General features: G+C 49.9%; 1 long non-coding RNA gene across 1 annotated transcript in view; it reads right to left on the reverse strand.

Moving 5' to 3' along the window:
* Nucleotides 1-2,583: 2,583 nt before the first annotated feature.
* Nucleotides 2,584-11,941, reverse strand: part of LOC149347774 (uncharacterized) — a 16,482-nt gene continuing 7,124 nt past the window's right edge. Inside the window, exons 3-4 of the long non-coding RNA XR_016292204.1 lie at nt 5,726-5,794; nt 2,584-2,654 (exon numbers count right to left, since the gene is read on the reverse strand). This is a non-coding gene — a long non-coding RNA (uncharacterized LOC149347774). The remainder of the gene's footprint in view (nt 2,655-5,725; nt 5,795-11,941) is intronic.

The raw sequence follows: 11,941 nt of genomic DNA on the forward strand, positions 1-11,941 counted from the left end.
CAGGCCCTTAACCTGACATCCGGAACGGATTCCAAGTTTTGCCCGCCCTTGAGCCTATAGCATGCCATCGTGGTCCGGCAGCAGAAGCCGACGACTGTCCCAGTACGCCTGCCATGCACGCGCAGACTGGATTTCGTGGCTGCTTAACTGCAAGGCCGGTGGAGCGCTGTTCCGTTCCAGCCTGGCTGAGCGCGTCCAGCCGAATATATTTTGTGGAGACCCGACGACGACTGGTGTCTACGATTCGTCTCCACAAGTTTGGTGACTCCGGACTTAGCGTCTTCCTTCTCTGCTCCTGCCCTGCGCTTTGCATCAGCCGCTTAGCTAGGCCTACCACTGCCCGGAGCTCGAGACCCCGCCTACCTTCCATCGTGTAAGCCCTGGCCATGGATACCTCCACTCCTGTGCCATCTCCGTCGCCTCTCACGCTGCCACCTCAAGAGTCCGCTGTCTCCGCTCTCAAGCTCCCCGACTTCTGGTCCTCGGATTGGTCGACGACTGGTGTCGACGATTCGTATCCACAAGCTTAAGCGGGATGGAAATACACCAAAAGCACATATTCCCACGAGAAATTCTCAAGTAAAAAATTTTCGGCGCTGCAGACTGGCATCACTCGCCACTTTGGTGCTCAAAATGTCTGCTTTTCTAAACCACTGCACCTCATCATCATCATCAGCTTGACTACGCCCACGGAAGGACAAAGACCTCTTCCATCTCTCTCCAATTAACCCTGTCCTGTGCCAGCTGCGGCCATGCCGTCCCCACAAACTTGATCTCATCCGCCCACGTTAACTTTCAGCCGCCCTTAGTCAAAACACAAATGAGCTGCAATTGACAAGAAATTAAGTCTCCTTAGGGCAGGCAGTAAGCGCAGATCCGAATCACAAGGGTGCAATAACTGGAAAAATAGAATGAGGTGGTGGACCGCATTTCGCACGTTCTCTCTGATCACGAATGGCAGTTTACCAATATCCAGTACACCTATAGCGCACTTTCCTCATGAACCGCAAATATGGGGATATGTTACCTACTGCGACCAAACTGCTGAATGTCAGAGGACCGGAAGCATAAATTCGTTGCCATCCAACTAGAAAAATTCAACCATTGCTACACGAACCAAGCACTCTAGGCATAACGCACGATATTTGCCAATACGGCAACAGAAACGGTTCAGTCCAGGAAGTTTGGTTTAGTTTATGGCGGTTTAACGCCCTAAAGCGACTCAGGCTATCAGGGACGCCGTAGTGAAGGGCTCCAGAACCTGGGATTCTTTAGCATGCACTGACATCGCACAGAACACGAGACTGGTCTGAACCCTGGGACAGTGCACTAACTTGGTACCACGAGTCAAGACGAGCCCAAAAGTGAGAATAACCCGGTTAGAGCTCGGGTGGCAGCAGGTTCCGTTTGGTTTATTTGTTTTGGGGTTTAACGCTGCAAAGTGACTCAGGATATTAGTGACAGCACAATAAAGGAAATTAAGGAACTTCTTTTTTAGAGCTTTTTATGGGACTTGTTCACAAGATTGCGGTAATTGGTTGGCGATATTATCACTGCACCTGTTGCAGTCTATGAAAGAGCAACAGCTGAAGGAAGACAAACGCTAGCGCTTCGAGTTAACAATACACGATGCTGGGTTTTGTCATACCAGTAGTGGTAGTGCGGACTTTTTTTTCGCTAATTCATTCTCAATAACGGTTTCAATAACGGTTGAAATACTACGGTGGCCAAATGCGTGTGCCGCACTGAAGACAGCCTCCCTCACCCGTGGCAGTGCTGCCCCCCCCCCCTCTCTCCTTCCCTGCCCCTGGTGTATGGGCTGGTGGATAGGAGGTCCAGGCGTCGGCGGCTTCTTAGACACCCACGTGATGAATGCGCTTCGGTGACGAGTGCACTTGGGAGGATCCCTCTCGCAGCAGGGCTCTGCTTCCTCTCCATCCGTCTTCGCTCCTTCAGCACAAAGAACGCACCAAACAATTCCATACAATTCCGTACAACAGTATTTCTGAACGGGAAAGAGTTTATGAACGCAATTTCACATATTGTAGGAGTTCACTATAGAAATCAATATACTGGCAGATCCCCTTCAGCAGGCTTGCGTTTTTTGCTATTAGGCACATTTAGAATACCGTGTACATGTTACCGTTACCGGAGAACAGGGAGGCTGTGCGCAGTCAGTGCGCACGCGCAAATGGCCTTGATAGTGCGAGATGGCGCCAGGTACCGGACAGCTGCGCGCGCACCTGCAGCATCCGGACCAATCAGCGCGTGCTCACCGGCGGTCGGCTGGCTCCCGGTAATCCGGTAGCGGTAACCCTGTATGCTAAAGTGTTTATTAACGTTTTCGCTTTCGTCGAATGCGTTACCCGTTTGTTTTCTACGTAGTCTGAAGTTCGAGTGCTGGAAAAGAAAATTTAAAAGAGAGACTTTGTTACACACCGGAAGAATGAACCAATACCTTCAATAATTCCACAGCAGCACCTTACGATTTTCTAATATTCGAAATCTTTGTCCAAGAGTGCTGGTCATGCGTCCTGACTGACATGCCAAAAAATGCTGCACTGGAGGCGAGAAGTTCTGATTGCTGGGTTTATTCACTTACCTCCGCAGGGCGCGGGTTGCTTGATGAGCCTGACGGAAGGCAGGGCTGTTGCCTGCATTCAGACGTACCAGATGGCGGTTAGTTCCTGACAAATTTTGTTATTAATGGCTAGGCTATTAATGGCTAGGCTAGACTCTGCATCTGCCATCGAAACCTGAAGCACTTGAGTGGTGGCTAGTGGGAATAAAAGGACAGGGAAAAGGGAAATAATGGAGGGAGCCGAAGAAGAAGGGATAGGGGTAGGGCGGCAATATACATTATGGTTAAATACAGGATGAAAGTCAGAGCTTCCGTTCTCGTGGTAAAGGGAACTTAATATGTTCCCGTTTTTTTCGCCACACAACTGTAGAAGACTGACAAATGACTTCTGGTGAGAGGAGCGGGAAAAACGCTGTGTGTGATGCAGCTTGACTGCGACCCCTCCCCCCCCCCCCCACTCCCTACAGACGGCAAGCGGAACAGCAAGAACCGCTCGATAACAAAGTAAAAAAGCTAAATGAAAGACCAGGATGAAAGAACACACAGGAAAACCTTTTACATCAAGTAAACATGCCCGATAGACATGTTTCGATAAAAGTCAGAGTTTGTTTATGGACGTTTAAACTTATTCAGTGCATGTGGATTACTTGACAGCAGCATCTGTAGGCTATGCCTGGTACGGGGGTGAGGAAGGCTGCACGGTTGACTAAGCCTAGAAACTGAGCTTACATTTTGCAAATATTAGCTCTTATCGGTTGTGCTGTCTTTTTACTTTTTGATCAGTAGCGTGGATGGATATATATATATATGGATATTATAGCGCAAAGATCGCGACTCTGAGACTCTCGAGCTATGAATCTTTGCAAGGAAGCATAATAGCTGAGTGGTGTGGTGTAAAATGGTGCTCTAAGAAACTCGCATACAAGATGGTGCCAGCTTTAGCTCTAGGCAATACTCAGAAAGAATTTAGAACATTCATCCTCCTAGGACAGGCACATGAAAAAAGTTAGGCAGCAGTTCAACTGCACCGAACCGAGTCTCCAAGTAGTGTACCGAACTGATGGTATATCAGGCCAAAATCAACACACTGAAATCCTTCCTGTCCATGCAGCAGTGATTAGAGTTATAGAAGCTCAAAAAAGGACGATCTGCTATGTGTAGGATCTTCTGCCACATACGAAGCTAAGGCGTCGTTTAACAGCTGCCAGTTAAGTGAGTTTCTCTCTGCCATGCCTGATATTGGTTTGGTTTATGGGAGTTCCCAAAGCGATTAAGTTATCAGTCTAGGAGGGACGCCGTAGTGGAGGGCTCCGGAAATTTCGACCACCTGGGGTTCTTTAACGCGCACTGACATCACACAGCACACGGACACAGCACAGGCCCGTGTACTTGCCTGCTATTAATTATGCTTATTGCCAGAAGGTTACTGCGAATCCACTCATCAAGTGCCAGGAAGACCTCCCCCTTCGCTAGAGTTTTTGCATATCGCCTCCTAAGAAGCCCACCTGCCTATGCAAGGGTCAAACGCAGAACAATCTGCTTAGCACCTGGATTTCGCTGCAGTTGCTTTTTCTATCTAGAACGAAGGCTGCTTGGACATGCGACGCAGGTATTGCAGGCGACAGGTTGGCCTTGGCAACGAGAACATAAATGTGATCCTCCACAATGAAATTGTCGGAAATCTAGCCTTTGAAGAGGCAGTAGATGTGCTCTATACACAAAGTTATCAATGCTACCATGGAGAAAGGGTTCGCAAAATTTTGGTTGCTCTTCAGCGCACGGATCATTGCTCATGCCAGTACAACTGATGTCCAAAGCAACTTTCGCCGAACATGAAAAATATACCAAGACGCAATAGGTTGAAGCAGCATGTTGATCAAGTTACATTGCAACCTTTAATGTTTAATGTCGGAAAGGGACGCATAGGCTTCTCTGAGGGACGACATGTCGGAGGCCTCAAGATTTAGACCACACAGGGCATGGACTAACCTGCGCTCACATCGTACATGAAAAGCACGCTTTTTGTGTTTCCTGTCGAAAAACAGCCGCGGTTGGGACTGAACCTGGTTTATGCTTATCGTTTATGAGGGTTTGACGTCCCAACGTGACTCAGGCTATGGGAGACGCCATAGGGAAGGTGTCCCAAAATTTCGGCCACCATAGGCGTACTGTGGTTGAATACCTAATTTTATTTCTTGTGTCCTTATTTTAAATGATGTATTAGGGCTTAGTATACGTGAATACCAATGTGGTTTTTGCCTACACCACTAAATAATTTCAAATTCAATTTCTTCTCTCTCATGCTGCTTCGGTTTCATCAAGCGAAGATTGTTTTCATGTGTTGTAGACCTTTAGACCATGTGAAGGATAGAAAAGCTGCAATATAAACGTTGATAAGTAGTTAACCTCACTACAGTACTTAAACCAACCTGCTTCCAGAGCTAAAGCTACAACAAACGACATATCATCAGCTATACTGCAGTTTTTTCGTGCCTCACATGACCTCATACACAGCTCAATCATAGTTACGTGGAAGAAACAGAAAAAAAGAATCAATAACAAATTCAATTATAAATACAATAGCGGTCACAGGTGAACATCAAGGGGTGCTCCATGTATGCCATTGTCTAAAGCATCATTTGAAAGAAAACACGAGAGCAAAAAAGTGGTAGCTATGCGCAGCGCCACCTCGCGGCACTCCCAGAACTAGACCGGCCGCGTTGGGTCGGTAGAGAAAACAAAACTGCTGCCCGGTGTTGGGTTAAGACTGCTGCGTTTCGTTAGAAATGTGGAATGCTGTTGCACTGTTGCGTAAGTTGTAACCTCAGCGAGGACACTGCGATGCGTGCGGGAACCACGAACAGCCTTTGTCAAAAGTTTGGAGCCCAGGGGGTTTGCTTCTGAGCCACACTGTGTGGTTCGTAATGCATCTCCAGCGCTCCGAATTTCCTGAAGGTAAGATGATTGCTGGTCCTGCCTCCTCCAATGGGTAGGGCTGCCACGAATGCTTCAGGAGCCCCACTACAAGGCTTAGGAGCAGATCCCCTGGGCTCTAAACTTTTGACAAAGACTGTACGTTGCAGCACCTCATTTTTTTAATCAATGCTACTGTTAAGAGTTTGTAAGGTGCTTACGGGAACTTACCCTGAGCAAGGCCCAGCTTCATGATCCTTCGTGATGTCCACTGGGTTGTCTCCGCTGCATTCTTCCCACCTAGAATATAAAGATCGAATTACTGAAAATAAAACTACGAAATTCAAAAACAGAGTATAAAGGTGCCCGATAGTGTAGTTTAAACTTAAGACCATAAAATTCAGTAGTGTGCAATGCTAGCGGGACTCTTAATTAAAGATAATGGCTGAGGTTCATTCAACCCGGCTGAGCCTAGTAAATGAGCGAAAGCAAAGCCTTTAGTATTTATAACGAAGAATGGTGCGACGTAATTGCTACGTCCTCGCATGACATCGCATCAGGCAATACGAATCTCAGCTATAAACGTCAAGGTCTAAATTCTAATAAGGTTAAGGACAAAGGTCAATCAAGTGACTACTTTTCATCGGTCACTGTTTGCTGGTCATTAGCTAGGACCATAATATTCAGGAATATCATGGGTATATGCAGCAAGATACCGTCATATATTGTTAGTCTTTAGGATGTGTGCTTGGTTTGACCTTATTTGGGCTTCAAGGTCAAACGCGCAAAGCTAGGCGAAACTCTTTGTACCTCGAGTAGTTGTGCTTTCGCTCTATAAAAAAACCACAAGGTGGTTACAAGCGCGAGAACTTTTGCTGCCACACCACACACAATGCTTAAAGACAGAAGCTGGGCGCCGATCCAGGGAACGCTTCCACCCATCCTTGTCTGGCAGTGGGGTTCGAACAAAACACCTTCCGCAGCCAAGGCAGACACACTTTTTGAAGCGAAAGCTTCACTACGGGACCGCGGGACCGCGTGCTTTGATCGCCGTGTGCCCAGCTTTCACCTTCAATGACCTTGAGCTTAAAAAGCAAGGACAGGCGCACAACTGGCCCCCTGAGACAGTGTACACCTTAGTCGCGCTTTAAGCTACGAAACCCATTGGAAACACAAATGGAACGGGAGCTGGAAAACAGGGGAAAGGCACATAACTGCCCTCTCGGAACAGTGGACACCCCAGTCATGCTTTAAGCTATGTGGCGGTAGTGACAGATGTGTGCTGCATGTGTTGGCATTAACGACTTCGTGCCAGAAATGCGGCACTGAAGCCATATTGATATATTTTGCCGTACTAGTAGCGTGTCCTACCAGGCATCGGGTCCAGGAGCACCGCCTCAGTGCCGAAGGAGGAAGGAACGTGGGCCGGAGACGGGGAGTAGGGGAAGTGAAGGAAAAAACTGTATTTACATAGTTACATGATTATTTACATTATTTACAAGAGCGGGACTGAGAATGGCTCTCAGTGGAAGGGGAACGTCTTCGTCAACCGTAGTCGACTGGAGCTAGCAGGCTTCTCCCGGCCACACTCACGGCCGAGTTAAATATCGTTCGGATTCCCCAGATCCCTGGCTGGGGAATAATGTTCGACGAGCACTGTCCAATCGGATGGACCGAAGAGGATGTTCGTGTTACCACCCACGGCCGGGCAGGTGCGGGCTTTTCCACTCTCTCGCAGCTGGCTCGATGAGAAGGGGGGGGAGATGCTGACTCATCCAGGAATCTCCCGAAGTCTTCCAGCAGGTGAATGAACTTGCTTCCCCGTCGAATGTCCAGAACACGAGACGGGAACACAGAAGTCTTCAATTAACTGCCAGCGTGACTGGCGCCGGCACGTCGCCTCCGCCGTGGTCGCTCGGACAATACCTCCGGCGCGTCTCCGGCCTTCGCCGCCATAGTGGTCACCTCCGCTCAAGGAATTTCGCTGGGGTTGCTGCTGACAATGGCCCTTGACATTCCTGCTACACTAATCCGCTGAGGCTCGGAGGGGCATTCCAAGCATCCCACTTCCCACCGCCGTCGCGAGGTTGTCGGCCTCGTTGATTGTTCACGGTAGCTGCTTGATCGGGCCCACGTGGTCAGAAGTACGGTCACAACAGCTCGTCCGCCGCCCGAAGAGGTCTCGTAGTGGTTGCAGCCAACGCTGCTGCGCGCAGAGACCTGGAGTTGTGTCCGTTCGGCTTTTGGTCACAGCTGGGCCCAAAGGTTCTTCTTGCTTCGTTGACAGCTGTAACGATCTCAACCAGCAAAGTCCAAAGCCCAACAAGCAGAAAGCGCCAAACCGACTTTAAGACCTGCCAAGCTGTCTTCGGTCAACAAAGTCTCTTTAGAGAAAATGAGCTGTCGCGTGAAATTTACGTCCTCCTCCGAAAGTTTCCAAGTTTGACCAAACCAGAATACACAGAGCTTGTTTAGCCAAAAGGGAAAAATTTCCTAAAATTTTGGGGGGGTTGCCGTAGCACGGTTTTTGTCACAGAAAGCCACCTCCCGTGAGAGCACAAAGGGAAGGTGGAGCTGCTGAACATACATACAAAACATAGAAAAAAAAATGATTCCCGCTAAAGCAAAAAAAAAAATTACAAATTTGCATAGCGGAATAACGTCTGGGGAGTCAAGAAAGGGCATTACACGGGAAAGCTTCGGCTGAGGCCATCAGCGTTGCCATTACTCGCACCTTTCGGCAACGCATGTGAACTGAGTCCCGCAATGCCAAGCTCCGAAATTTCGCTCTCATTTCGCATAGGAGAGTGTAATGAACAAAAGACAAAAAACAAGCATTAAACTCAATATGAGATTATGCGTCATATCCGCCCCTTGCGCGGCCGTGGTCCGACAGCTGCTTTAGCAGATGAGACATTACATAATGCTAGGAATTTCAGCTTGCATTTCTGTACAGGAGAGTTAAATGAACAAAAGAAACAAGCATTCAACTCAAGACGGGATTATTCCTCGAATCCGTCTACAAACAGCGTTGCGACTCAAGTAATTTACTGGTTCCTATTTTTCAGCCGCCCCCTTCGCGGCCGCGGTCCGATAGCTGCTCTAGCAGGTGCAACAGGACACAAGGCTAGGAATTTCAGCTTAGGACCCTTAACTGTTCCTCGTCCAAGTCTCGTGGTTCCAAAGTTTGGCTGACGCTCAGAAAGCAGAACGCGAGAAGGGAACGGACGAGTGCGAATGCCGTGCCAGCGTATCCGTCTCTCTCGGATCGGGTTCGCGCGTTGCGTTCTCTTGGCTTGTGTTCCCACGGGGCGGCTGCGAACTCTTGAGCACCGAGGTGCCAAATTGGGGCGGCCACGCGGTTCGGATTTCAGTCGAGCAGTCAACAAGAGCCGCACTTTCCCCTTAATTAACTCTTCCCGTTTGGCCACCTCTGTGCGCTGTCGCTCCGTGGAAACCCTCGCAGTTGGTTTGCGTGGCGCGTCACTAGCAATCGCTGAACCGTTACAGGTAAAGTCGCTGGCGTTCGCCTCATCATCAGTTTGTAAAATTGCCTGTTCTAGCTCACCACCGTGAGAATTTATAAGGCTTACAGGGCCAAGTTTGCCCTCTTCACCCGCGTGCTCTGCTGGCGCTGCGAATTGTGGAGCCTTCGAACTGGTGAGGACATGCGCAGCGTTATCTCCAAAACTAAGGCCCTTTTCTTTGGGCAGCATATCCAAGCGATTTGATAAAATCGAGGGATACTGCATAGGCAGGTTTTGGGAGACTGCTGCCTTAGTCAGACGCAGCTCGAGCGGGCTCTCGATCGCGACGCGGGCAGTAAGTTGGTCGTGTTGGATACCTTTCCTATCCTTATACTGGCGGTACAGCAGGCCAGAACGGAGCTGGGAAGGTATGTTCTTCCGTGACACACCTATGTCACTTTGGTGACTCAAGTTGCGTAGAGATTGTTCTTTCTCTTGCTCAGCGGTGAACGTTTCTCTGTCCACACGAAGGAGTTCGAGAAAGCCATCTGAGTGGGGCAACACTAGATTCGTTTTCAGTTCCTCACCTAGCCCCAGCTCATCACTTGCGCCTACTTCGGAAGACTCACTATAGCCTGCACTATTGTCGGTACTCTTTACCCCTGTGCTACCAGTGAGTAAGTCCTGGGCTGGCTCGTCATTAGGTAGCGCGGAGCCGTCACAGCTTAAGTCGCCGGCGTTCGTCTCATCGTCTGTTTGTAACAAAGCCTGCTCTAGCTCGTCACCGTGAGAATTTACAGGCTTCGGGCTTACAGGTTGAGGTTTGCCCTCTTCAACCACGTGCTGTGCTGGCGCCGCGACCTCACGAGCCTTCGAAATGGTAAGGACCTGCGCAGCGTTATCTCCAAAACAAAGGCCTTTTTCTTTGGGCAGCATATCCAAGCGATTTGAGAAAATGGAGGGATGCTGCTTAGGCAGGTTATGGGAGACGGCTGCCTCGGTCAGACGCGCCCCGAGCGGGCTCTCGATCGCGACGCGGGCAATAGGCAAAGACACACTGGTTTCATTGGAGCATAACTCAATTTCGGGTGTTTGGTCGCGAGCGGCTGTCGTTCCCTCATCGTTAAACTGATCATTGTTTCGAGGCAGCGCTGAGGCGCATACCTCGCTTACAGTAGAACTTTCATCTGTCGCTTTCAGCGCGCGACTGCTTTCTGGAGGACTACATCTCGGCGCTGCGCCTACACGTTTCTGAGTTGCAAGGGCAATCTCTGCGGCATCCCGCTTTTCAGCCAACGCTGCGCTTTGGCTTGGAGCGCCATAGTCGCTGTCAGGTGACTGACAACGACGCTCCGTGCCGCAGATTATCACATCAGCTTCCCGACTGCCACTGTTCTTCTGAGCAACTACAATGTGCGTAGCTGACCAAGCGGGGCTCTTTGGCTGGTCGCTGACGCACTGATGGGAGCGCTGCCCGCTGCTATCACTTTGGCTTTTAGATACGGTCTGTACACGAATTCCGAAGTATCGGAAGAGGGCACTTTTCGCTTTGTCGTAGTTGCGGGCATCCTCATAGGACAGTCGCGCTAATACGGCAGCGACATCACAAGGGAGGATAGCCAGCAACATCATTGACCATTCGCCCTGATCTAGCTCCTCTTCCGTACATATCTGTTCAAAATTCGCGAGGAAAGTTCTGAAGCTCTCGCCTCTCTGAAAAGTCCTGAACCGATCTCGGGCCCTTTTCCGTCTGAGAAATTGAGTCGTACGTATGATCTCCTGCTGCTCTCGTTTACGTAGTTCCTCGAGCTCAGCGCGTCTCTTACGGCATTGCTCCTGCCATTCTATCTCCTCCTCCTGACGAAGCCTTCGCGTTTCCTCCTGAATGACTTCCCAGGTCTCCCAAATTTTGTCACCCTCCTCCTTAGCACCACATTCCTCAATAGCCTCAATCAGCTGCGGCTTTCTGTGACTTTTCCTGGCCTCAATACCCAGCTTTTCACATAGCAAAATCAAATCTGGCTTCTTTAGCTTGCTCAAATCCATGGCAATTCTCGAACGAGGACTTTCAAAAAATAAGCTGCTACGTGAAATGCTTAAGCGAGCAGGTGCAGAAAAACAATCTACAGGTAGTGATAAATTTCCAGAGTTATCAAGCCTGGCAGATTCTTAAAGAAAGTCAAGCGCTCACCACTGCTGAAGCCAGGACCAAGCGTGGACGATCCCGCCGCTGCCAACCAGTTGATATGTTTCGCCGTGCTTGTAGCGTGTCCCACCAGGCATCGGGTCCAAGAGCACCGCCGCTGTGCAGAAGGAGGAAGGAAACGTGGGCCGGAGACGGGGAGTAGGGGAAGTGAAGGAAAAAACTGTATTTACATGGTTACATGATTAATTTACATTATTTACAAGAGCGGGACTGAGAATGGCTCTCAGTGGAAGGGGAACGTCTTCGTCAACCGTAGTCGACTGGAGCTAGCAGGCTTCTCCCGGCCACACTCACGGCCGAGTTAAATATCGTTCGGATTCCCTAGATCCCTGGCTGGGGAATAATGTTCGACGAGCACTGTCCAATCGGATGGACCGAAGAGGATGTTCGTGTTACCACCCACGGCCGGGCAGGTGCGGGCTTTTCCACTCTCTCGCAGCTGGGTCGATGCGAAGGGGGGGAGATGCTGACTCATCCAGGAATCTCCCGAAGTCTTCCAGCAGGTGAATGAACTTGCTTCCCCGTCGAATGTCCAGAACACGAGACGGGAACACAGAAGTCTTCAATTAACTGCCAGCGTGACTGGCGCCGGCACGTCGCCTCCGCCGTGGTCGCTCGGACAATACCTCCGGCGCGTCTCCGGCCTTCGCCGCTATAGTGGTCACCTCCGCTCAAGGAATTTCGCTGGGGTTGCTGCTGACAATGGCCCTTGACATTCCTGCTACACTAATCCGCTGAGGCTCGGAGGGGCATTCCAAGCATCCCACTTCCCAC

The sequence above is a fragment of the Amblyomma mixtum genome, chromosome 4 (genome assembly GCF_055824585.1).
Source record: "Amblyomma mixtum isolate Tamu chromosome 4, ASM5582458v1, whole genome shotgun sequence".
Taxonomy (NCBI): domain Eukaryota; kingdom Metazoa; phylum Arthropoda; class Arachnida; order Ixodida; family Ixodidae; genus Amblyomma; species Amblyomma mixtum.